The following is a 26,255-nucleotide window of genomic DNA, read 5'->3' as shown; positions in this document are numbered from 1 at the left end:
GGTCAGGCTCGAAACGAACAACGACACGAACCGGCAACTAACAACGGATGCAAGTTTTGAAAACTGGCGGCAACGGAGATGTCGATGCAATGCAGATGATGCGCATGATGCGATGATGATGCGACAAATAAAAATAGACACACGACGAAAACGGAAAGAGAGGGGAATCTTCTGGAACGCCGGCATCGGGCTGTCACATGCTGCTCCGGGGGAAACCTTAGGATCTGGTTTTCCAGATCAAACAACGGTGGCACTACGGTGTCGTTTCTTTCTTGAGAGCATCGTTTGTGAAGCAGCGCTGGAAGACAGAGACAGGAGGTGGAGCGGCTTCGTCTTGAACGGAGCTTTGGTGGAGATCTCAAGTCATGCTTGGCCGACAGGTGCTACGCTGTGTTACGCCTGTTCGACAGGTGCTGCGCACGATAGATCTTCCAGAGTCTGCGTCAGGATGGATGAGCGCTTCGCGGTGGTGGTGTTGGGCGTCGTGGTGGCGTCGGCGGATGGTCGCGATGCGGATATCTCTCCTGAAGTTGGGACAATGGTTCGATGATGATGACGGCTTCTAAAAGATGTGCGTGTGATGTACGCTTTAGTTTTGTTACACCGGTGATTGGTTCCGATACATTATATGAATGGATCGACGATGACATGACTTTAGATATGAAAAATAAGAGCACTCTACATTAATTATCGAGTTTGTAGATGTGAGTGATGACTTCAGGTAACTTGATATATATTCTTCCCAAACTTTTGTTGAATAATTAATAAATGTAGCCATGTGTATTAATTGATGCAGAGGCCAGGATCTTGACCTCCATTTTCAAAAAAAAAGAAAAAAGAGGAGTACTGAGCAATTCAGACCACGAATACTCGCATAATCGTGTGTCTGACAAGCAAGGAGACGATGTTCACGTGCATGCGCAGTGTATTTATGCAGCAAAACAGTTAGGTGGTAGAGAGCCAGCATGGCGGAAGTGAGATGAGACCCAGAGTTCAGTAACTTTCCATCTTAAAGCAACCCTACCGGCCCATCGTACACTCATCACTCGTCTGGTCATTGTAGTCACAGTCCCATCCAACTCCGTAGTCCAACACCCTCTCCCATCTTCTGTCTTCTCCTCTCAAGAACAGCCTTCGATCTTGACACCACCGGCCGGCCCTGAGGAAGACCGAAGCAGCATGTCTTCGACGATGGGGTGCCGGCCTACCGTCGCCATGCTGGCCGTGCAGATCGGCTTCGCCGGTAACAACCTGCTGTCCAAGATGGCGCTGGACAGCGGCGCCAGCCCGTACGTGCTCATCTCCTGCCGGAGCCTCATGGCCGCCGTCTTCCTCGCGCCATTCGCCGTCTACTTCGAGAGGTGCGTGCCTGCTTGTCCACTTGCTTCCACATTACCAGTTGAGTACATACTACAGTATAAATGGATGATGATCACCATGAATGTCACTAGTTACTAACTTTAAACTGTGTTATTCGATCTATACGCGTCTCTTTACCAGTTGAGTACATACATACATACTTACATTACCAGTTGAGTACATACATACATACTGCATATAAGTTAGATAATCCAAGGTAACCACCTGACCTGACGCAGGAATAAATGGGCGATGATCACCAAGAAAGTAATTATCGAGAAACTAATTTCGTCCAGTCTCGGGTATGTACACACGTACCATTTCAGCAAAGTAATTATTTCTCCCTGCACGCCACTTGATTAATTAGCAGCCAAATATGTCTGCATGTGCCAGTCTATTAAAAATGTTACGGGAACGCGCGATCTTTGTGCTTCGCGAAAGGAAAGGGAGCGCGCATCTTTATGTTCTGCTCCTAAAAATGTGATCCTTTTTCGGTTTGCTGTTACCTAAAAAAGTAATTCGTGCTGCGAGTGTGCATCATCATTTGATTGATAGACTTACGCTGTCGGTAATGGGAGTATCATAGGTAGTATCATGCATATCAACTAAGCAATTTTGATGAGGTGACATAGAATTAAATGAGTAAAGAGAGGGTTGAGTATCATATTAGGGCATCTCCAACAGTTTGTTGGTTAGCTTGTTGGTAAAATATGCCATGTCATCAGCCAATACCTTAATATACAACTACTCCAATGGGTTGTATCTAGTTTGCGCAAAAAGATGTGAGGTAATAAATAAGGTGCTCTCTCATTCTACATTGGAGCTTGTGCAAGGGTGTTGGTTAATTTACATACAACCTTACTCTCTTTCTTTATTTATTGCAAGACACATCATTAAAAATCCTGTGTCAAAATTACCAACAACTATCTTACAACCATTGGAGATGCCCTTATGATACCGTATCATATTAAATGATGTGCTACTATGTGTCTTGCATGTCAATAAATGACCTACCCTATGATACTAACATATGATACTATGCATTACGGATGTGATATCATACACTAGCATCATATGCATGATACTAGTATATGATACTATCCATTACAACCAACCTTACAAATGATTTTTACTGCAGACTTAAGGGCATCCCGGACGGTTCAGATTTTTCTTGCAAACGCTATTTTGTAATATAGCACGCTATTAGCACGGTAGCACTTGTCTAGCATTTGAAGGAGGGCCTCGCTATCTTTTGTAGCGCGTTATTTTTTTCGTTGAAATATATACAAGACCTTTTAGGGATTTTCAATATGGAGTACATATAGAACAAAATGTGTGAATCTACATTCTAAATATGTCTATATAAATTTTTATGTGGTCCATATTGAATCTCTAAAAGGTCTTGTATATACTTAGTAACGGAGGAAGTTTTTTTTAGATGATGGATCAGAATTTTAACTGCTGGGATAACATCCTTAAACAGATGAAATGTACTAGTTACCACTACTATGTACAAACGTGCATTGCAGTTAAATTACAATAGTGATTTTGGTAAAATAAAATCAATTAAGTTTACAAATGCAGAAATTAATTACTAGAAATGTTAAAAAAATATGCAACCACACTATTCGGTTACACAAAGAATATTTAGTTAAGAAGAAAATTACTTTATTTTCTCTTTTCCCTATTGTCCTTGCAGACCATCCTGATTGGGCTTAACATGTCCTTTGCTGAGACTGTCGTATGGCTCGAGATGCATTTGTTATGGGCTATTTTTTTTCCAGAAAAGATGTGACGGGATGGTTCTATAATAGGGTGGATATAACCACTGTTCACTGTTGACCACAAATCTCACATTCCCACTGTTCTCAATTGTTAGATTTGGAAGACCAATGGCTACGAATGATGTGTAGGTCCAATTCAAAATTGGTACTCCCTCCATAAACTAATGTAAGAGTGTTTCGTTCTTATATTAGTTTACGGAGGGAGTACTCCATATTTTTTATGAAATATAGATTTGGAATAGATTTATCATCCCAAATTATTTTTGGCCCAAAATTGTGTTTAATAAGTCCTTATAAGAGAGAGCGGCTATTCTGCACCTCGATTCATGCAAATTTTGGTGATGTTTGAACATCAGAGGAGCTAGTGAAAAAAAAACAATGATTTGCATGAACTACTAAGAGGCCCTCAGATGTTTGCTTACATGAGCATCCTATAGATGCCTAAAAATTTCAATTTTTTTCTTACTTTTCTTTTGAATTTATACTATTCACCAGGAGTGGATGAACCTGGGCATCGTTTTAAATAAGCACATATAAGAGCCTCACAATAAAATATCCAGTGCACCCAGCCATCCCTACTCACGATTCAAAACATACCCCTTCGGCCAACCCACACCTAGTTGTTCATCCCTCCCATTCCCACTCCGTTTTCAAACCATCTTTCTCGCCAATGCTCTCTAGACCATCCCTTCCTTCCACGGGAGGCTCATAAGATGCCTAGGCAGCCCCATGCCAATAAGAAAAGGAGAATATGGTGGCCCTAACATCGAGCTCGTGGGTCCACTTCAGGCACCTCGAGTTTGGTTGATGTGCTTCGAGTTCACATAACCTTACCCTTACCGTCCATAGGGCCATTGGTCTTGCTTGAGCCTTGAGACCCTACCAATTATTCTAGCGCCATGGGCCTGCTCAGGACTTGGTGTCTATATTGATATGGGTGTCCTCGGGCTCTATGTTGATGGCTCTCATGCTTCTTATGGTACAATGATCCAAAGGCAAAGACAAGACCGTCGATGATGACGTGACCACGTAGACACGCCCCCGCCAAATATGTCTGCATGGGCCAGTCTATTAAAAATGTTACGCATACGGGAGGGAACGCGCGTCTTTGTGCTTCGCGAAAGGAAAGGGAGCACGCATCTTTGTGTTCTGCTCCTAAAATTGTGATCCTTTTTCTGTTTGCTGTTACCTAAAAAAGTAATTCGTGCTGCGAGTGTGCATCATCATTTGATTGATAGACTTACAAATGATTTTTACTGCATACTTAAGGGTATCCCGGACGGTTCAGATTTTTTTACTTCATCCTTTTTAAATATAAGACCTTTTGAAGATTTTAGTATAACCTACACGCGGAGCAAAATGTATGAATCTACATTCTAAATACCTTCTTCATTTTTATATACAAGGTCACAAAGTCATATTATAGGTACCAAATCAAAATTAATGTCTTCTAAGTCAATATTCGAAGACAACTTGTCTAATTGTTTTTCGTATAAATTAATGTGTATTTTTCTCTCTCTTATACATCAAGCCAATGATATCATTCCCGCATGCATGCAACGATAGTTAATGTCCTTTTTTGTCAATAGTACAAAGCAAACAACATTAATATTGCATCGATTAGTGTTAAGGGCCTTAGATTTCTGCAAATTATAATTTTAATAGTAGTCCTGTATATAAAAATGAAGGGGGTATGTAGTATGTACAAACGTGCATTGCAGTTCTGAAATTACATAGTGATTTTGGTAAAATAAAATCACTTAAGTTTACAAATGCAGAAATTAATTACTAAAAATGTAAAAAAATATGCAACCACATTATTTGGTAACACAGAGAATAATTAATTAAGACAAAAATTAATTTATTTTCTCTTTCTCCTATTATCCTTCCCGACCATCATGATTGGGCTTAACATGTCCTTTGCTGAGACTGCAACATGGCCCGAGATGCATTTGTTATTGGCTATTTTTTTCAAGAAAAGACGTGACGTAGAGGATGGGTTCTGGAATAGGATGGAGATAACCACAGTTTACTTTTCAACACAAATCTCACATTCCCACTGTTTTCAATCATTAAATTTAGATGGCCAATGGTTACGAATGATGTGTAGGTCCAGTTCAAAATTGGTACTCCCTTTGTCTCGGTGCATTAGGCACAGCGCAACCAAGACATTTCGTGATTGGGCGTGGAGCAAAAATTGAACCACGGCATGAACCAAACACATGCCAGTTTGTCCCTCTTAAACTTGAATAAAAATCAGAATAAATCTCTAATTAATTGGTGACTATTTAGTTAACCCATGCATGCCCGTACCAATCGAAACAAGCAAACTGGCTTTAATCCCACGCATGCACACCATGCATGTCCCGTTTCATATTATGAACGGAAACAATAGGATGGCAAAGGTCTTCAAGGGGCAATAACGAGACGGGGAGAGAAACGAGAAAATAATTAACTGTTTTGTGCCTGAGCGTTTTGAGATTATCTGATTTTTATAATATGCTCAATGCATCGAGACGGAAGGAGTGCTTCATATTTTTTTATAGAAAAATATAGATTTAGATTAGATCTGTCATTAGGAATTATTTTTGGCTCAAAATTGTGTTTAATAAGCCCTTATAAGAGAGAGCGGATATTCTGCACCTGGCTTTTCGTGGTGTTTGAACATTAGAGGATTTGCACGAACTACTAAGAGGTATTCAGATGTTTGTTTAAATGAGCATCCTAGATGCCTAAAAATTTCAGTTTTTTTCTTACTTTTTTCTTTTGAATTTATACTACTCCCTCCGTCTCAAAACTAGCTCTAGTATAAAGTTGTACTAATCTTGAAACGGTTATTTTGAGACGGAGGGAGTATTCACCAGGTATGGATGAGCCTGGGCGTCGTTTTGAATAAGCACATATAAGAGCCTTACAATAAAAATATCCAGTCCACTCAGCCATCCTTGCTCACGATTCAAAATATAAGAAAAAGAGAATATGGTGGCCCTAACATGTCGGTGTGCTAAGAGAGGTTGTGAACAATAATAAGAACTGAAATTATAAATATATATGTGACAAAGTTTGCATAAGCGGTATGGGACTAATCAGCCAGACCAGGGACAAATATTCAGAAGGACCGATAGACACTAGTAGTCTGTTGGTTGGGTGGGTCAGGCGAGCACGCTGGGCCTTAGCCCAATAACAAGATAGCCACGTTGTTTTACTTCCGATGCTGGTGACTTCGGCTGTTGGATCTTGTATGATCTCTACCGTGCTGCGTTGGCGTTGCTGGCCGTGAGAATGGATTCCAGATGATTGACCAGGCGACGTATGCACAGCATGGCGGTGAGCGAGTTGCTCTTCTTTGTGGGGTTCCAGTCCACCGGCCCGACCGTACGTGTCCTGCGCGATCGGCAACATCGTCCCGGCCCTCACCTTCGCCATAGCCGCCGCGCTGAGGATGGAGGCGGTGCGGCTCGGGACACTCGCCGGGAAGGCCAAGGTGGCCGGCACGCTCGTCTGCGTCAGCGGCTCCATGATCATGCCCTTGTACAAGGGCCCGCCCCTCAAGGTCCCGGCCTCCCCTGTCCACTGGCGCTACGCGGAGCACGCCGCCGTCGCTGCAGTGGCGGCGCCACCGGCTAGCGGCCTCGGCGACGCACTCGTCATCCTCAGCGCCGTCGCCTGGGCCGCCTGGCTCGTCATGCAGGTACGATCGTGATCAACGGCGGTGACCATGCGTGCGTAACGTGATGATCAGTCGACTAATTAAATTTTGTTTGCAGAACAAGGCGTCGGAGGATTTCTCGGCGCCCTATACCAGCACGACGATCATGTCCCTCATAGTGTCGGTTGAGTGCGCGGGCGTCAGCGCCGCCGTGGACCGGAGCCTTGCCGTCACTAGTGGAAAACGGGCCTTTGGCCGGGACCCTTTAGTCCCGGCCTGCCTCTAGGCCGGGACTAAAGGCCCGACCACGTCGCCCCAAATTGCAATGCCTATCTCGAGGCTTTAGTCCCGGCCCATGAGGAGCCTTTAGCCCGGTTTGTATCCCAAACCGGTTTGTATCACAAACCGGGACTAAAGGGCTACGCGGTGTGCAGCCCGCATGTGCGCCACCTTTAGTCCCGGTTTGTGTCTCAAACCGGGACTAAAGTCCTCTGCCTATATATAGCACAGCCCCCGTCTCCCCTCTTTCTTGCATTTTTCTTGGATGGAAGAGTGTGGGTGTGTGCTAGCTCTCCAATTTTTTTAATGCACTAGAGGTGTTTGTTGAAATGTGTGTTAGAGCGATGCCGCTTCAGTTCACCGAACATAACTACGATATGAGATGCCTGAGCCACGCTTAAACCTCTTCCTCTTTATTTCTACTTATTCTAAAAGGTTAGCAACTATATTTCCTCGTTTAGACCGTGCGGTACTAATTTTTAGGATCGTGATTGTATTTGATATACTGTCGTATAACGCAGATGAGCCATCCATGAATGTACGGTGATCGACGCACATCCGCTTACAGAGAAGGCGTGCATTCTTTTCGAGATGCAGCCGATACGAACAAGCATGGTGGTGGCTATATGTTTTGTCTATGTATTGAATGTCGGAATGAGAAGGATTACACTTTCTCAAGAGTCATTTTGTAAGAGATGAGTTCTCGTTCGAAACCCTGATACTTCGAGAGAGATTGTCCGTTTTGTACACGAAGTGCATCCAGTTTTTGTCATAGACCTCTCAACTTTTTAACATATGCTATGTGGGTGAATGATGATAGCATGCCAACTTTCAACATTTTCAGAGTTCATTTGTAGTGCTTTTCAATTTCAGGGTCAACTAGCTCCAAAAACAATAAGTAAATGCACGAAGAACACCACATGAAGTCAGAAATTGTTGAAATTTTGTGATGTGCCTTTGAATGGTGCATTTTGAACACACAAAAAGTATGGAGCTGAAATAAGTTTAAAAAATTGAAATCCCTTTGTAAGAGATGAGTTCTCGTTCGAAACCCTGATACTTCGAGAGAGATTGTCCGTTTTGTACACGAAGTGCATCCAGTTTTTGTCGTAGCCCTCTCAACTTTTTAACACATGCTATGTGGGTGAAAGGATGTTAGCATGCCAACTTTCAACATTTTTAGAGTTCATTTGTAGTGCTTTTCAATTTCAGGGTCAATTAGCTCAAAAAAAAAGTAAATGCACGAAATATACAAAATTAAGTCATAATTGTTGAAATTTTGTGATGTGCCTTTGAATGGTGCATTTTGAACACACAAAAAGTACGGAGTTCAAATAAGTTCAAAAAAATGAAATCCCTTTGTAAGAGATGAGTTCTCGTTCGAAACCCTGATACTTCGAGAGAGATTGTCCGTTTTGTAAACAAAGTGCATCCAGTTTTTGTCGTAGACCTCTCAACTTTTTAACACATGCTATGTGGGTGAAATGATGATAGCATGCCAACTTTCAACATTTTCAGAGTTCATTTGTAGTGCTTTTCAATTTTAGGGCCAACTAGCTCAAAAAAAAAGTAAATGCACGAAGAATACCAAATGAAGTCAGAAATTGTTGAAATTTTGTGATGTGCCTTTGAATGGTGCATTTTGAACATACAAAAAATATGGAGTTCAAATAAGTTCAAAAAAATGAAATCCCTTTGTAAGAGATGGGTTCTCGTTCGAAACCCTAATACTTCGAGAGAGATTGTCCGTTTTGCACATGAAGTGCATCCAGTTTTTGTCGTAGACCTCTCAACTTTTTAACACATGCTATGTGGGTGAAATTATGATAGCATGCCAACTTTCAACATTTTCAGAGTTCATTTGTAGTGCTTTTCAATTTCAGGGTCAACTAGCTCAAAAAAAAAAGTAAATGCACGAAGAATACCAAATGAAGTCAGAAATTGTTGAAATTTTGTGATGTGCCTTTGAATGGTGCATTTTGAACACACAAAAGTATGGAGTTCAAATAAGCTCAAAAAATGAAATCCCTTTGTAAGAGATGAGTTCTTGTTCGAAACCCTCATACTTTGAGAGAGATTGTCCGTTTTGTACACGAAGTGCATCCAGTTTTTGTCGTGACCCTCTCAACTTTTTAACACATGCTATGTGGGTGAAATGATAATAGAATGCCAACTTTCAACATTTTCAGAGTTCATTTTAGTGCTTTTCAATTTCAGGGTCAAATAGCTGAAAAAAAAGTAAATGCACGAAGAATACCAAATGAAGTCAGAAATTGTTGAAATTTTGTGATGTGCCTTTGAATGGTGCATTTTGAACACACAAAAAGTATGAAGCTCAAATAAGTTCAAAAAAATGAAATCCCTTTGTAAGAGATGAGTTCTCGTTCGAAACCCTAATACTTCGAGAGAGATTGTCCATTTTGTACACGAAGTGCATCCAGTTTTTGTTGTAGGCCTCTCAACTTTTTAACACATGCTATATGGGTGAAATGATGATAGCATGCCAACTTTCAATATTTTCAGAGTTCATTTGTAGTGCTTTTCAATTTCAGGGTCAACTAGCTCAAAAAAATAATAAGTAAATGCACGAAGAATACCAAATGAAGTCAGAAATTATTGAAATTTTGTGATGTGCCTTTGAATGGTACATTTTGAACACACAAAAATTATGGAGTTCAAATAAGTTCAAAAAAATGAAATCCCTTTGTAAGAGATGAGTTCTCGTTCGAAACCCTCATACTTCGAGAGAGAGTGTCTCTTTTGTACACGAAGTGCATCCAGTTTTTGTCGTAGCCCTCTCAACTTTTTAACACATGCTATGTGGGTGAAATGATGATAGCATGCCAACTTTCAACATTTTCAGAGTTCGTTTGTAGTGGTTTTCAATTTCAGGGTCAACTAGCTCAAAAAAAAAGTAAATGCACGAAGAATACCAAATGAAGTCAGAAATTGTTAAAATTTTGTTATGTGCCTTTGAATGGTGCATTTTGAACACACAAAAAGTATTGAGTTCAAATAAGTTCAAAAAAATGAAATCCCTTTGTAAGAGATGAGTTCTCGTTCGAAACCCTGATACTTCGAGAGAGACTGTCCGTTTTGTACACGAAGTGCATCCAGTTTTTGTCGTAGCCCTCTCAACTTTTTAACACATGCTATGTGGGTGAAATGATGATAGCATGCCAATTTTCAACATTTTCATAGTTCATTTGTAGTGCTTTTCAATTTCAGGGTCAACTAGCTCAAAAAAAATACTTTTCATTATCATAGTTTTGTCAAATTCTCAAATATGCAAAAAGAATTTTAATAAACATAGTTTTTAATTGAAAATAACAAAATAGTTAATAGTTTGGATAGTCAAAATAATTACTTTTGAAAATAGAAAATAGTTTTGAATTATTTATTCAATTTCAAACACTTTTCATTATCATAGTTTTGTCAAATTCTCAAATATGCAAAAAGAATTTTAATAAACATAGTTTTTAATTGAAAATAACAAAATAGTTAATAGTTTGGATAGTGAAAATAATTAGTTTTGAAAACAGAACTAGTTTATTTTTTTAGTTCATTTTACGATGCCTATCCCGCATCCTCGTCGTCGACTCGGCGGAGGACACCTGCTTGATCAGAGGGGCCCTGTCCGGGACTGGGCTCCGCCCGGCTGGTATTGGGAGGTGCTACCTTCCGGGAGGCGTAGGTTGGTGAGGAGCCAGCCCGTTGTTGACCCGCTCCTTGTTCGGTGGCGGTCGCGTGGGCCAGTGACGGTGCCGAGGTTTCCGGACACCGCGGAGGTGGTACGTCACCGTGTCAGCGAGGAGGATGAGCACGTCCGTCGCTACATGGTTGCGTTGGAGGGCAGGTTCAAGCATACCTGGCAGGTTCTTTGGGGATCTCACTGGAGCTATGATCCTGTGATGGTTCCTTCTCTTTGGGTGTCCAACGCCCGCGACGATACCCGTCGGGCGCTACGGTTCTAGCTGTATCAGTGATGCTATATGTATGATAATATTCGAGGAGTATTAGTGATAATATTCGACGATGTACGGACAAAATAGATGATGTAGTTTTGCTTATAATTGAATGCATGCTAATTTGAATACTACTTTATTTTACGATTTGGTTTTGCTTATTGAATGCTCAAATTGGAAAAGTACTCCTACTTTGAATACTATGCATAAATCTAGGAGTCCCGGGTGGAGCCACGACCCGGGACTAAAGTTGTTTTGGAACGGAGTTCCTGATAGAATAATTCTTTTTTGGTACAAAGTTCAACAAAGTCCTTTGACACTAGACAATGTGACATATAGAAGGGTAGATGAGATCAGGAAAAATAGGATCATTTTCTACACATCTAGAATGTCGCCATTTTGTTAAATCCTTAAAGGTTAAGAGAATCTGTTAGACATATTTTAGAGTTTAGGTTCTAGCCAAGACCCGGGACTAAAGGTCCTTCTATATAAAACGACACTTCGAAGTTTCCAACCCCTCTTATATAATTTGTTAGTTTATTAGTTAATCAAATGTCCGTTTTTTGCAGAACTATGGATCCACATATCAGGAACCTCGAAGAGGAAGAACTTCTCGAAGATATAATCAAAGACGGCCCCGACATTGAACCAACTGAATCTTCGTCGTCATATCTAAACCCCTCCGGATATGGAATGGAGGTCGACCAACACGAAGATGAAGCGGATGGGGCAGAAGATAGGTCCAATGACGGAGAAGGTGATAGCTCCACTGATGGAGAAGCCGGTGGAGAAATAATAAAGTCCGACGAGGTATACATATGAAGTTCGACAATCACTTGTAATATGTGAAAAATATTGGAGATATCTCTATATTGTATACATATACATTAATTTGACGCATGTTTCTCCCTCTTAGGCCTCCACATCGAGCAAAGCTGCGAAACGAGGCCCGACTAGAAAGTTGGATGCACGGACGCATTACACCTTTGAGGTGATATTGCCTATGGGCGAACCCAAGCTTCCTAAGAATGCTACTGACACATTCAAGAAGCAATGTGGAGTTCTCGTTAGGGATCACGTCCCGATTAGCGTTCGGGAGTGGAACAAGCGCAAAGGGGCAGCCGATAGTGACTATGTCGCCGAAATATACAAAGATAATCTTTGAAATGATCTCATGTCACATTTCAACCTGCCAGAATGTGAGAATGAAGATGCCGCAGACAAACTGAGGGCCAAAGTCAAGCAGTGGATTCTAAAGAAGATGGCCGAACTGTTCCGTAGCTGGAAGAAGAAGCTATGGAAAAACTATCTGAAGACAAAGAAAGTGCCAGTATTCGAGGGGTATCTATCCAAACAGGCTAATCACTGGAAGGCATTTCAAGAGTACAAGGAGTTAGAACATGCTCAGGCATTATTAGAAAACAACAAGATAAATGCCGACAAGAAGAAATATCACCACAAGCTGGGGCCAGGGGGCTATGAGACTGCCATCCCAAAGTGGGATAAGAAAGAGCAAGATCTGCTAGCTAAAGGCATCGTACCTGAACCACTCCGTGATGAGTGAGAATTGAGAGCAAGAAATTGGTTCCTTGCGCTTGGTGGTTCGTACGACGAAGAAACAGGGGACCTCATCTGTAGTGACGGTCTTAGGATACCCAGGGAGAATTGGAAAAAAATAGTGAAAGAAATTAAGGAGGGAAAAAGAAAGTTCACTACAGATAGAGAGAAAGATTTGCTCACACTGGTCGTCGGCAATGACGAACATGGAGGACTAACGCGAGGCTTCGGTCCTTCTTACCCGTGGTGGCTTGGGTTTGCCACAGACCAAGACACTTACAGAAGCCGAGCGAGAGCAAAGAAGCAGCAGCAGGATGAGGAGAATGACAAGTTCAACCAGTTGCTTGCCAGGATTAACGAGCAACAGAAGCAGATTGATGAGCTTAGAGGAGTAGCGCGCCAGGAATATCCTGCATTTGATAGATGTGTCCCCCGTGGCTGCTAGTCGCACTTTACGAGAATAGAATATATATAATCAAAATAATAATCTAGCATCATAAATGTATTGAAAATAGAAGTATATCATACTACTAGTTACCTGAGCCGCTCTAAAGGTCAGCTTCTCAGGCTCGATACCGGGAGTCACGCACTTGAACCGCTTCCAAACCCTGCCCGACAAGGAAAATGATTTGCTAAGTTTTTGATTAATTGATATATCAGAAAATCATCGAAAGAGACTGATAGAGCGCAAGAATGATTGAAATTACCCTTGGAGCATGTCCTGCAGGCTTTGGAACTGTTCCAAGGGTCTTGATAATGGGTCGAAGGCATCAACTCTTCCCTTATCAATTTGAATGTCCAACAGAATCCAATGGAAGCTGCACATGTGTATATACATATATATATATATGTCAATAACTTATCAATTACACTTATAAGTGAATGGACACAACAGAGTAAAGACCCTCACCTGAAGTTGTATGGAAACAGTATGTGGTCACAGAAATTTTGATCTGTTAGAAACCTTAGAAGGTTTTCCTCCGTCTCCTTGGGTTTATAAGTTAGCGTCGCTATATGTATTTTATCTAGGTCAATAAACCCAATATTTAGGATGTTCCTACTTTTACAATCCAGAATCTTCATTCTGCATAATAGAGTACAAGTTATATGTAGACAATGAATTGAAATAACTAAACAAGTTATATGTAGACAACGAATTGAAAAACTTACACGCAATAACAACTCATAAGCGGTTTGTCGAGGGCGTCGGCATTATACATCTGGAAGAGTTCATCAAAATCGATATGGATTTCTTCGGGGCGGCCGTAGTACTCCCGTGGGACACTCACCACGATCATCGTTCTCCCATTCTTTGATTCACTTAAGTACCATGTATGCAAGTAACGCATATTTGTTGGGAGATCATCTTTGCTGACCGAAGGCGCTCCCATGACAAACTGTGGCTTAGGGGCTACCACAGCCTTGGGTAACCTGTCGTCTTGGGAAGCCAGAATGTCTTCAACCGGGATACCCCATTCATCCGCCCACTTCTTTGCTAATTCCAAATCTTGCCCCTGCACCGGAGGGGGGACATTCTCGGGTAACACCCTGAGGGGTGGGATCGACTGTTTGGCCTGTTGTCCAAGCTGAGGAACGTCTGATCTTTTTTTCTTGTAGTTGAACTTGATTTGCTCCCACTTGCACTTGCACGTGATCTGCTCTTTTTCACTTCCTTCTGCAATGTGCGTGTATAGTCATCAGGCTTATGGTGTAAGTCATACTGTGATGGAAGGTTCGTGAAGTATTTTGCAAATGCTATTTGCTTCTCGGTGTATTCCGGGCGGGGCTTGGGTTCCTTCTTTTTCATCTGCGCGTGATGATGTTCCTTTGCTATCCTGGCGTTTTCCTCGGGGGTACGATCATAAAGTCTGATAGGAAGATTAGCATGAGGTACCTTTGGGAGGGGCGACAGTTTGCGCTTTGGGGGCCTCCATCGCTTAGAATTCATCGGCGGAGCGTTCTTGCTCACACGCTTCCGCTTAGTATTCGGAACGGGCGGCGGCGGAGACGGACGACCCAAGTCCGGCGGCGGTGATCGAGATGGACTCATGTTGTGCTGGCCGACGTCATGTGGATGGCTTGGAGGTGATGGAGGTGTAGGTGACCTGCGATGACTTGGAGGCGGTGTTGTCCTTGGGGCCGATCCTGGAAGCTTGATGTAGTTCTTGTCCCATAGGATGACTCCACCCAGTACTTCTCCGAGTGTCCTCTCATCTTCGGGTCCAGCTATGTCGAGCTCCATATCATGAAACCCCGCCATGATTTCATCCACCCCGACTGTAGCAAAGCCAGCTGGAATCTCACGGCCATGCCAGCGTGCATCAGGGCCAGAAGGTAAAGCTTGTCCGACGGCCACCTTCATGGGTATGTTCTTGAATTTCTGATGGAGTTCACATGATGTTGACTCCTTGATTCCATCCACGGGGTAGCTGGGACCGCCCTCTATCATTCTTCGTGCATTGTCGGGCGGGACCTCAGATTCAGCCACGCTGCTTTTCCGCTTAGATGGGGCGCCGGTAATATCGAGTGCAGATCTTCCTGGCGCGCTACTCCTCTAAGCTCATCAATCTACTTCTGTTGCTCGTTAATCTTGGCAAGCAACTGGTTGAACTTGTCATTCTCCTCATCCTGCTGCCGCTTCTTTGCTCTCGCTCGGCTTCTGTAAGTGTCTTGGTCTTTGGCAAACCCAAGCCACCACGGGTAAGAAGGACCGAAGCCTCGCGTTCGTCCTCCATGTTCGTCATTGCCGAGGACCAGTGTGAGCAAATCTTTCTCTCTATCTGCAGTGAATTGTCTTTTTGCCTCCTTAATTTCTTTCACTATCTTTTTCCAATTCTCCCTGGGTATCCTAAGACCGTCACTGCAGATGAGGTCCCCTGTTTCTTTGTCGTACGAACGACCATGCGCAAGGAACCAATTTCTTTCTCTCAATTCCACTCATCAAGGAGTGGTTCAGGTATGATGCCTTTAGCTAGCAGATCTTGCTCTTTCTTATCCCACTTTGGGATGGCAGTCTCATAGCCCCCTGGCCCCAGCTTGTGGTGATATTTCTTCTTGTCGGCATTTTTCTTGTTCTTTTCTGATAATGCCTGGGCATCTTCTGACTCCTTGTACTCTTGAAATTGCTTCCAGTGATTCGCCTGCTTGGCTAGATACCCCTCGAATACTGGCACTTTCTTTGTCTTCAGATAGTTTTTCCATAGCTTCTTCTTCCAGCTACGGAACAGTTCGGCCATCTTCTTTAGAGTCCACTGCTTGACTTTGGCCCTCAGTTTTTTTGCGGCGTCTTCATTCTCACATTCTGGCAGGTTGAAATGTGACATGAGATCATTCCAAAGATTATCTTTGTACCTTTCGGCGACATAGTCACTATTGGCGGCCCCTTTCCGCTTGTTCCACTCCCGAACGCTGATCGGGACGTGATCCCTAACGAGAACTCCGCATTGCTTCTTCAATGTGTCAGCAACATTCTTAGGAAGCTTGGGTTCGCCCGTAGGCAATATCACCTCAAAGGTGTAATGCATCCGTGCATCCAACTTTCTAGTTGGGCCTCGTTTCGTAGCTTTGCTCGATGTGGAGGCCTAAGAGGGAGAAACATTCGTCAAATGAATGTATATGTATACAATATAGAGATATCTCCAATATTTTTCACATATTACAAGTGATTGTCGAACTTCATATGTATACCTCACCGGACTTTATTATTTCTCCACCGGCTTCTCCATCAGTGGAGCTATCACCTTCTCCGTCATTGGACCTATCTCCTGCCCCATCGGCTTCATCTTCGTGTCGGTCGACCTCCATTCCATATCCGGAGGGGTTTAGATATGACGACTAAGATTTAGCTGGTTCAACGTCGGGGCCGTCTTTGATTATATCTTCGAGAAGTTCTTCCTCTTCGAGGTTCCTGATATGTGGATCCATAGTTCTGCATAAAACGGACATTTGATTAACTAATAAACTAACAAAGTATATAAGAGGGGTTGGAAACTTCGAAGTGTGTTTTATATAGGAGGACCTTTAGTCCCGGGTCTTGGCTAGAACCTAAACTCTAAAATATGTCTAACAGATTCTCTTAACCTTTAAGGATTTAACAAAATGGCGACATTCTAGATGTGTAGAAAATGATCCTATTTTTCCTGATCTCATCTACCCTTCTATATGTCACATTGTCTAGTGTCAACGGACTTTGTTGAACTTTGTACCAAAAAAGAATTATTCTATCAGGAACTCCGTTCCAAAACAACTTTAGTTCCGGTTCGTGGCTCCACCCGGGACTCCTAGATTTCTGCATAGTATTCAAAGTAGGAGTACTTTTCCAATTTGAGCATTCAATAAGCAAAACCAAATCATAAAATAAAGTAGTATTCAAATTAGCATGCATTCAATTATAAGCAAAACTACATCATCTCTTTTGTCCGTACATCGTCAAATATTATCACTAATACTCCTCGAATACTATCATACATATAGCATCACTGATACAGCTAGAACCGTAGCGCCCGACGGGTATCGTCGCGGGCGGTGGACACCCAAAGAGAAGGAACCATCACAGGATCATAGCTCTAGTGAGATCCCTGAAGAACCTGCCAGGTATGCTCGAACCTGCCCTCCAACGCAACCATGTAGCGACGGACGTGCTCATCTTCCTTGCTGACACGGTGACGTACCACCTCCGCGGTGTCCGGAAGCCTCGACACCGTCACTGGCCCACTCGACCGCCACCAAACAAGGAACGGGTCAACAACGGGCTGGCTCCTCACCAACCTACGCCCCCGGAAGGTAGCACCTCCCAATACCAGCCGGGCGGAGCCCAGTCCCGGACATGGCCCCTCTGATCAAGCAGGTGTCCTCTGCCGAGTCGACGACGAGGATGCGGGATAGGCATCGTAAAATGAACTACAAAAATAAACTACTTCTATTAATTTTTCTTGCTAAAAATAAACTAATTGTATATATAGTAAAATAAACTATTAACACTTAAGCATATACAATAGCAAAATTAAGCAATAATCTAAGAAACACTAATTAAGCATCTATATACGTAGAAATGTCTTCTTCTTCTTCTTCTTCTTTCTTATTTTCTTCTCCGCTTCTTCTTCAACTTCTCTTCTTCTACTTCTCTTCTTCTACTTCTCCTCTTCTTCTATTTTTCCTCTTCTTCTCCTCCCCTCCTCTTCTTATTCTCCTTTTTCTTCTTTTCTTCTCCTCCTCTTCTTATTTTCCTTTTTCCTAATCTTATTTTCTTATTTTTGTTCATCTTTCTTCTTCTTGTAACCCTAACCTAATTCTAAATATTACTAACCCTAATAATCAAGCACAAACCTAATAACAATATGAATTAAATGACAAAAAAATCTTTTCTTCTCCTTTTTCTTCCTTTCTTCCCTTTTTCTTCTTTTCTTCTCCTTTTTCTTCTTTTCTTCTACTTTTTCTTCCTTTCTTCTCCTTTTTCTTCTTTTCTTCCCTTTTTCTTCTTTTCTTCTCCTTTTCCTCTTTTCTTCTCCTTTTTCTTCTTTTCTTCTCCTTTTTCTTCTTTTCTTATCCTATTTCTTCTTTTCTTCTCCTTTTTCTTCTTTTCTTCTCCTTTTTCTTCTTTTCTTCTACCGGCCGGAGTGTTGGGGAGGAGGGGGCGGGGGGCTTACCGGCCGGAGGCGTCGACGACGGCGAGGAGGACGGCAAGCGGCGGCAAGGAGGACGGCGGCAGCGAGGAGGATGTCGGCGGCGAGGAGGACGGCGGCGGCGAGGAGGACGACGGCGACGGCGAGGAGGACGGCGGGCAGCTTGACGGCGTCGTCGAGTTCGTCACGGTGCCGCGCCGGGCAGGAGAACGAGGAAGAAGAGAGAACGAAATGCGATTTGGGTTGGAAATTTTCTAACTCCCGCTTATATTGGTGTACCTTTAGTCCCGGTTCGGGGCTCGAGCCGAGACTAAGGACACCCTTTAGTCCCGGGTGGAGCCACGACCCGAGACTAAAGGCCCTTTTTTGGCAGACCAAAAGGCGGGAAGCAGGGGCCTTTAGTCCCGGGTCGGGGCTCGAGCCGGGAGTAAAGACACCCTTTAGTCCCGGGTGGAGCCACGACCCGGGACTAAAGGCCCGTGCTCGGCAGGCGGCAGGCAAGGGGCTTTAGTCCCGGGTCGTGGCTCCACCCGGGACTAAAGCCCCTCCGCTGGCTGCGCTGTAAGTTTAGTCCCACCTCGCCCCGCGAGGGGGGCTAACACTAGTTTATAAGCCCCGTCGCAGCATCTCCATCGAGCTCCTCTCTAAAGCAGGCTTACGGGCCTAAACTGACTGTAAATTTAAAATTGAAACTATATTTGAAATTATGGAGAAAATTAAACCTGAATTCTATACTTATTTTTTTGAACTTATTTGAACTCCATACTTTTTGTGTGTTCAAAATGCACCATTCAAAGGCACATCACAAAATTTCAATAATTTCTGACTTCATTTGGTATTCTTCGTGCATTTACTTATTATTTTTTTGAGCTAGTTGACCCTGAAATTGAAAAGCACTACAAATGAACTCTGAAAATATTGAAAGTTGGCATGCTATCATCATTTCACCCACATAGCATGTGTTAAAAAGTTGAGAGGGCTACGACAAACACTGGATGCACTTCGTGTACAAAACGGACAATCTCTCTCGAAGTATCACGGTTTCGAACGAGAACTCATCTCTTACAAAGGGATTTCATTTTTTTGAACTTATTTGAACTCCATACTTTTTGTGTGTTCAAAATGCACCATTCAAAGGCATATCACAAAATTTCAACAATTTATGACTTCATTTGGTATTCTTCGTGCATTTACTTATTTTTTTTGAGCTAGTTGACCCTGAAATTGAAAAGCACTACAAATGAACTCTGAAAATGTTGAATGTTGGCATGCTATCGTCATTTCACCCACATAGCATGTGTTAAAAAGTTGAGAGGGCTACGACAAAAACTGGATGCACTTCGTGTACAAAACGGACAATCTCTCTCGAAGTATCATGGTTTCGAACGAGAACTCATCTCTTACAAAGGGATTTCATTTTTTTGAACTTATTTGAACTCCATACTTTTTGTGTGTTCAAAATGCACCATTCAAAGGCACATCACAAAATTTCAACAATTTCTGACTTCATTTGGTATTCTTCGTGCATTTACTTATTTTTTTGAGCTAGTTGACCCTGAAATTGATAAGCACTACAAATGAACTCTGAAAATGTTGAAAGTTGGCATGCTATCATCATTTCACCCACATAGCATGTATTAAAAAGTTGAGAGGGCTACGACAAAAACTGGATGCACTTCGTGTACAAAACGGACAATCTCTCTCGAAGTATCAGGGTTTTGAACGAGAACTCATCTCTTACAAAGGGATTTCATTTTTTTAAACTTATTTGAACTCCATACTTTTTGTGTGTTCAAAATGCACCATTCAAAGGCACATCACAAAATTTCAACAATTTCTGACTTCATTTGGTATTCTTCGTGTATTTACTTATTTTTTTTTGAGCTAGTTGACACTGAAATTGAAAAGCACTACAAATGAACTCTGAAAATGTTGAAAGTTGGCATGCTATCATCATTTCACCCACATAGCATGTGTTAAAAAGTTGAGAGGGCTACGACAAAAAATTGGATGCACTTCGTGTTTGAAATTGAATAAATAATTCAAAACTAAAAGGTTTAGTACATTCCATACATGCATTACATAAAAGGTTTAATACATTATTACATTATTGCACCAATATTACTATCTATTATTTTTGTTTTCTTCTGGGTCGTAGCCATGGAGAATCTTCATCATTCTCTAGGATGCTTGGGTCCGTTTTCACTTTGAAGGGCGGAATTTCATGAAACTTATTATAATCTACTGACATGTCTGTCTTGTCATCTACTCCCACGATGTTTCTTTTCCCTGAAAGAACTATGTGGCATTTTGGCTCATCGGACGATATCTTCTTTTGCTGATTTCTTTTTCTCGTTTTTGTAGACATGTCCTTCACATAGAAAACCTGAGCTACATCATTGGCTAGGACAAATGGTTCGTCTATGTACGCAAGATTGGTGAGATCCACTATTGTCATGCCGTACTTTTGGTCTACAACTACTCCGCCTCCTGTCAGCTTCACCCATTTTCACCGAAACAAAGGGACCTTAAAAGTAGGTCCATAGTCAAGTTCCCATATCTCCTCTATGTACCCGTAATATGTTTCCAAACAGTGCCCATTCTCGTCTGTTGCATCAAAGCGGACACCACTATTTTGGTTGGTGCTCTTTTTATCTTGGGCAACCGTGTAAAATGTATTCCCATTTATCTCATACCCTTGGAAAGTACATATAGTCGAAGATGGTGGCCTGGCCAAACAGTACAGCTGATCTCCAACGGTGTCGTCATTCATGAGATGTGTTTGCAACCAACTGCCGAAAGTCTTCTCGTGTTCCCCTTTAATCCAAGAGTCAGCCTTCCCTGGGTTTTCGGAGCGTAGAATATTCTTGTGTCTCACGATATACGGAGCCACCACGGTGAAATTGTGTAGAACTGTGTAGTGTGCTAGAGAGAAAGAATGCCCGTCCATACATACTTTTGCTTTCCTTCCTAGTGTGCCTTTTCCTGTCAGCCTACCCTTATACCGAGATTCAGGAACACCAATCGGCTTAAGGTCAGGAAGAAAGTCTACACAAAACTCAATGACCTCCTCTGTTCCATAGCTCTTGGAGATGCTTCCTTCTAGCCTAGCACGGTTACGAACATATTTCTTTAAGACTCCCATGAACCTCTCGAAGGGAAACATATCGTGTAGAAACACAGGACCGAGAATTCTAATCTCTTCGAGTAGGTGAACTAGGAGGTGTGTCATTATATTGAAGAAGGATGGCGGGAACAACAACTTAAAGCTGACCAGACATTGGACCACATCAATCTGTAACCCTGATAGACTTTCTCGATCGATTACCTTCTGAGAAATTGCATTGAGGAATGCACATACCTTCACAATTTCCAGGCGAACATTTTCCGGTAGAATTCCCCTCAATGCAACCGGAAGCAATTGCGTCATAAGCACGTGGCAGTCATGAGACTTTAGGTTTTGGAATTTTTTGTCTTTCATATTTACGATTCCCTTTATATTCGACGAGAAGCCAGTCAGGACCTTGATACTGAAAAGGACTTCAAAGAAGATTTCCTTCTCTTCCTTAGTAAGAGCGTAGCTGACACGCCCTTGAAACTGCCCTTGATGCATGCCATCTCTTCCTTTATGACGTTCCTGGTCCTCCTGTGCTTCCGGTGTATCTTTTGACTTCCCATACAAGCCCAGGAAGCCTAGAATATTCACGCAGAGATTCTTCGTCAGGTGCATCACGTCGATTGCCGAGCGGACCTCATGGACTTCCCAGTAGGGTAGCTCCCAAAATATAGATTTCTTCTTCCACATGGGTACGCGCTTATCAGGGCCGTTAGGAACAGGTTGGCTGCCAGGACCCTTTCCAAAGATTACTTTTAAATCTTTGACCATATCAAATACTTCAGCACCAGTACGGATGACAGGCTTCCCCCGGGGTTCTGCCTTGCCATCGAAATGCTTGCCTTTTTTCTTTAAGGGATGGTTGGGCGGAAGAAAACGATGATTGTACGGTACACATTCTTCCTACATTTGTCCAGATATATACTTTCTGTCTGATCCAAACAGTGCATGCATGCATTGTATTCCTTGTTTGATTGTCCTGAAATCTTACTAAGAGCAGGCCAATCATTGATGGTTACGAAAAGCAACGCTAGAAGTTCAAATTCCTCTTGTTTGTGCTCGTCCCACACACGTACACCTGGTTCGGCCCACAGCTGTAAAAGTTCATCAACTAATGGCCTTAGGTACACATCAATATCGTTGCCGGGTTGCTTTGGACCTTGGATAAGCACTGGCATCATAATGAACTTCCGCTTAATGCACAACCAAAGAGGAAGGTTGTAGATACATAGAGTAACGGGCCAGGTGCTGTGACTGCAACTCTGCTCCCCAAAAGGATTCATGCCATCTGTACTCAGACCTAACCATAAGTTCCTTGCTTCAGCTGCAAATCTCGGGAACTCTCTCTCGATTTTTCTCCACTGCTGACCATCAGCGGTGTGCCTCAACTTATCGTCTTTCATACGATCTTCCATGTGCCATCGCAACAACTTCGCATGATCTTTATTTCTGAACAGACGTTTCAACCGTGGTATTATAGGAGCATACAACATCACCTTGGCAGGAACCCTCTTCCTGGGTGGCTCGCCCTCAATATCACCAGGGTCATCTTTTCTGATCTTATACCGCAATGCAGTGCATACCGGGCATTTATCCATATTCTCGTACTTCTCACCGCGGTATAGGATGCAGTCATTAGGGCATGCATGTATCTTCTCCACGTCTAATCCTAGAGGGCAGACAAGCTTCTTTTCTTCGTACGTGCTGGCGGGCAATTCGTTCTTTCTTGGAAGCATCTTGTTCATCAGTACCAGCAACTTTTCGAATGACGAGTTAGTCACACCGGTCTCTGCCTTCCACTTCAGCAATTCCAGTGTGCTACCCTGCTTCTTCTGGCCATCTTCACAAGTTGGATACAACAATTTGTTGTGGTCCTGTAACATCTGCTCGAACTGCAACCTCTCCTTTTCTGTGCCGCAACCTCGCCGTGCATCAGAAATGACCCGGCCAAGATCATCAGCGGGCTCATCTGGTTCCCGTTCTTCATCCTGATCTTCTTCTTCATTGTCTTCCATTGCGGTATCAGCATACTCAGGGAACATAGATCGGTAGTTGTCATCATCGTTCTCTTCTTCTTCATCGTCGTCTTCCATCATAACCCCTCTTTCTCCGTGCTTGGTCCAAACATCATAGCCCAACATAAAACCGGACCGAAGCAGGTGGCTCTAAATGACTCTTGAGGAAGTGTAATCCTTCTCATTCCGACATTCAACACATGAACAAAACATATAGCCACCACCATGCTTGTTCGCATCAGCTGCATCTCGAAAAGAATGCACGCCTTCTCTGTAAGCGGCTGTGCGTCGATCACCGTACATCCATGGATGGCTCATCTGCGTTATACGACAGTATATCAAATACAATCACGATCCTAAAAATTAGTACCGCGCGGTCTAAACAAGGAAATATAGTTGCTAACCTTTTAGAATAAGTAGAAATAAAGAGGAAGAGGTTTAAGCGTGGCTCGGGCATCTCATATCGTAGTTGTGTTCGATGAACTGAAGCGGCATCGCTCTAACACACATTTCAACAAACACCTCTAGTGCATAAAAAAAGGAGAGCTAGCACACACCCACACTCTTCCATCCAAGAAAAATGCAAGGAAGAGGGGAGAGGGGGGGTTGTGCTATATATAGGCACATGACTTTAGTCCCGGTTTGAGACACAAACCGGGACTAAAGGTGGCGCACATGCGGGCTGCATACCGTGTAGCCCTTTAGTCCCGGTTTGAGACACAAACCGGGACTAAAGGCTCCTTACGAGCCGAGACCAAAGCCTCGTGGGCGGCATTGCGATTTGGGGCGACGTGGCCGGGCCTTTAGTCCCAGCCCAGAGGGAGGCCGGGACTAAAGGGTCCAGACCAAAGGCCCGTTTTCCACTAGTGGTCATATCTTATGAAGAGGACAAGACGAGCCATCCGAAAGGTTAAGTTTCCAAATCCGTCCGCTTACTTAGACCCGACCTTTCTTTTGAAGAGAGGTCAACATGCCGCCCAATCGAAATGCAAGACCCGGTGTTATTCTAGAGGATTATCTGTAGGCTTATCTCTTCGCCTATTCGTAAGCAACTTTTTGAGGTGCCACATAGTCCAACCGCTTCTCATCCTCAAGATGATGTCTTTAAACAACCCCTTAGTCCATCTAATTCACTTTATTACCAGGATTCACTGCCTTCATCTGGTGAATCGATAGCTACTCAACTTCCAGCCGTAGGTAAGCTTTTATTTAAGCCACCTTCCATTGGTCATGTCATTACCTGTTATTCCTTTTTATCTGATAAACTATTTTTATGACTTGTAGGGCCAAAACCTTTGTTAGGAAGAAGGCGGGTGAATCTTCTTTGCCGCTGGGGATCACACCGTTGAAGATCCTTCTATAGGTGAAGTGACGACTGACAATGAGAAGTCAATTCAGGTTGAGCCGGACTTCGGCACCGAGCTGACTCATAATATGGAAATGACCCAGGCCGAGGAGCCAACTGTTTTGGAGATAGCTAGTGATAATCAAGGGGCACCTGATGAGCCGGTCGTTCATCCACCAAGCCCTGCTGCTCCTTCAAGTCATTACCTCCTATGGACGATATTACCCCTCGAGCCGCCCTGGACGACTCGGAAGTGGTTGTTGTTGGAGGGTCATATCAAGCTCACGACTCTTCAACTATTTTCACTAAAGTTGTGTCCAAAGGTGATCCGACACATTTGGAGAAAGGAAAAACCAAGATGGTGCTTCCGGAACATAACAATCTTCACATCCACGGGATGTAACGACACTATGTGACCCATCTATCTCAGAGCCGGGATTTTGAAGTGAATTTGGACCTTATATGAGGACCAAATATCATGAGGACCAAATATGAGGTAAAACATCATGAGATAAAACTTTTATCCCTTACTCATTGTGTATACGTGTGTAGCTCCTAGGAATTAGTTTATTATAATAAGTAGTGAATTGGGTCTTATAAATATTTGAAGTACCATCTGTAGCCTTCAAGGACCGGGTCGTTGTATTAATAACGATCCAATATTGTTCGAAGTTACTGATGATGAAAATGCCATTCCTAGCCTTCAAGGACCGGGTCATTATGAGAATAATGAGTCGGTACTTCTTTGATTCCTTAAGGTGTAGAATTTGCTGACCACAGCCCCCAAAGACCATCTTATCTTCTTTACATGGCCGAGTCTTTTCATGAAAACGCCAATTGTAGCCCCCAAGGACCGGCTCTGCTCTTTGAGAAGGCCGGATCTTCCTATTGTAAACAAAGAAATATATTGCATTATCCCCCAAGTGCCATATTGATTGCTTGCAACCGCATGGAACTTTGTCAGTTTGATCCAGTTTTTTAGAATCATGTAACCTTCAAGTGTCGAGTCGTCTTATTTAGGAGGCTTGAAACTTGCACTGATGCTTTATATACTTGTACATGAATCGCTGGAGAACTCTGAATCTGCCGCAGTCAATCTTCAAAGGCGGCTCGAAGATGAGAAAAAACATAAGATTGATGCAGAGCAGAAGATGACTCTGCTTGAAGATGAGAAAAAACAAGCATATGATCTCCTTGATCAAGCCAAGGCATATTTTGATAAGGACAAAGCTGCCCTCCTGAACCGCGTCGAAGATGCACAGAAAGAGATTGAGCCTGTGACGGAGGAGCTACATACCCTCAAAAAGAAATTAATAAGATGATTATTTCTATCTTTGGCATGATGTTTGCACCTTCTGTTGTCTGAATGCCGGGTCAGACAATGTACTCTCTTAGTTTCCCGCTTATTTGTTTTGCTCAGGCCAAAAGAATGAAAATATTCTCCAAACGCCCATTGTGAAGCTGATGGCCATCTTCACTTATATAGAGGAGCTGTTCACATGATCTGTTTTTGCCATCACGGTGGCAAAAAAGCTTCAAGAGCCTCCGAGGAATATTAGAGATACG

At 42.9% G+C, this 26,255-nt stretch overlaps 1 pseudogene; it reads left to right on the top strand.

Moving 5' to 3' along the window:
• Positions 1-1,065: 1,065 nt before the first annotated feature.
• LOC123409455 lies at positions 1,066-26,011 on the top strand (annotated as a pseudogene).
• The last annotated feature ends 244 nt before the right edge of the window (positions 26,012-26,255 follow it).

Source organism: Hordeum vulgare, chromosome 7H (genome assembly GCF_904849725.1).
Source record: "Hordeum vulgare subsp. vulgare chromosome 7H, MorexV3_pseudomolecules_assembly, whole genome shotgun sequence".
NCBI classification, from domain to species: domain Eukaryota; kingdom Viridiplantae; phylum Streptophyta; class Magnoliopsida; order Poales; family Poaceae; genus Hordeum; species Hordeum vulgare.
This window is presented reverse-complemented; position numbering and strand designations above follow the sequence as displayed.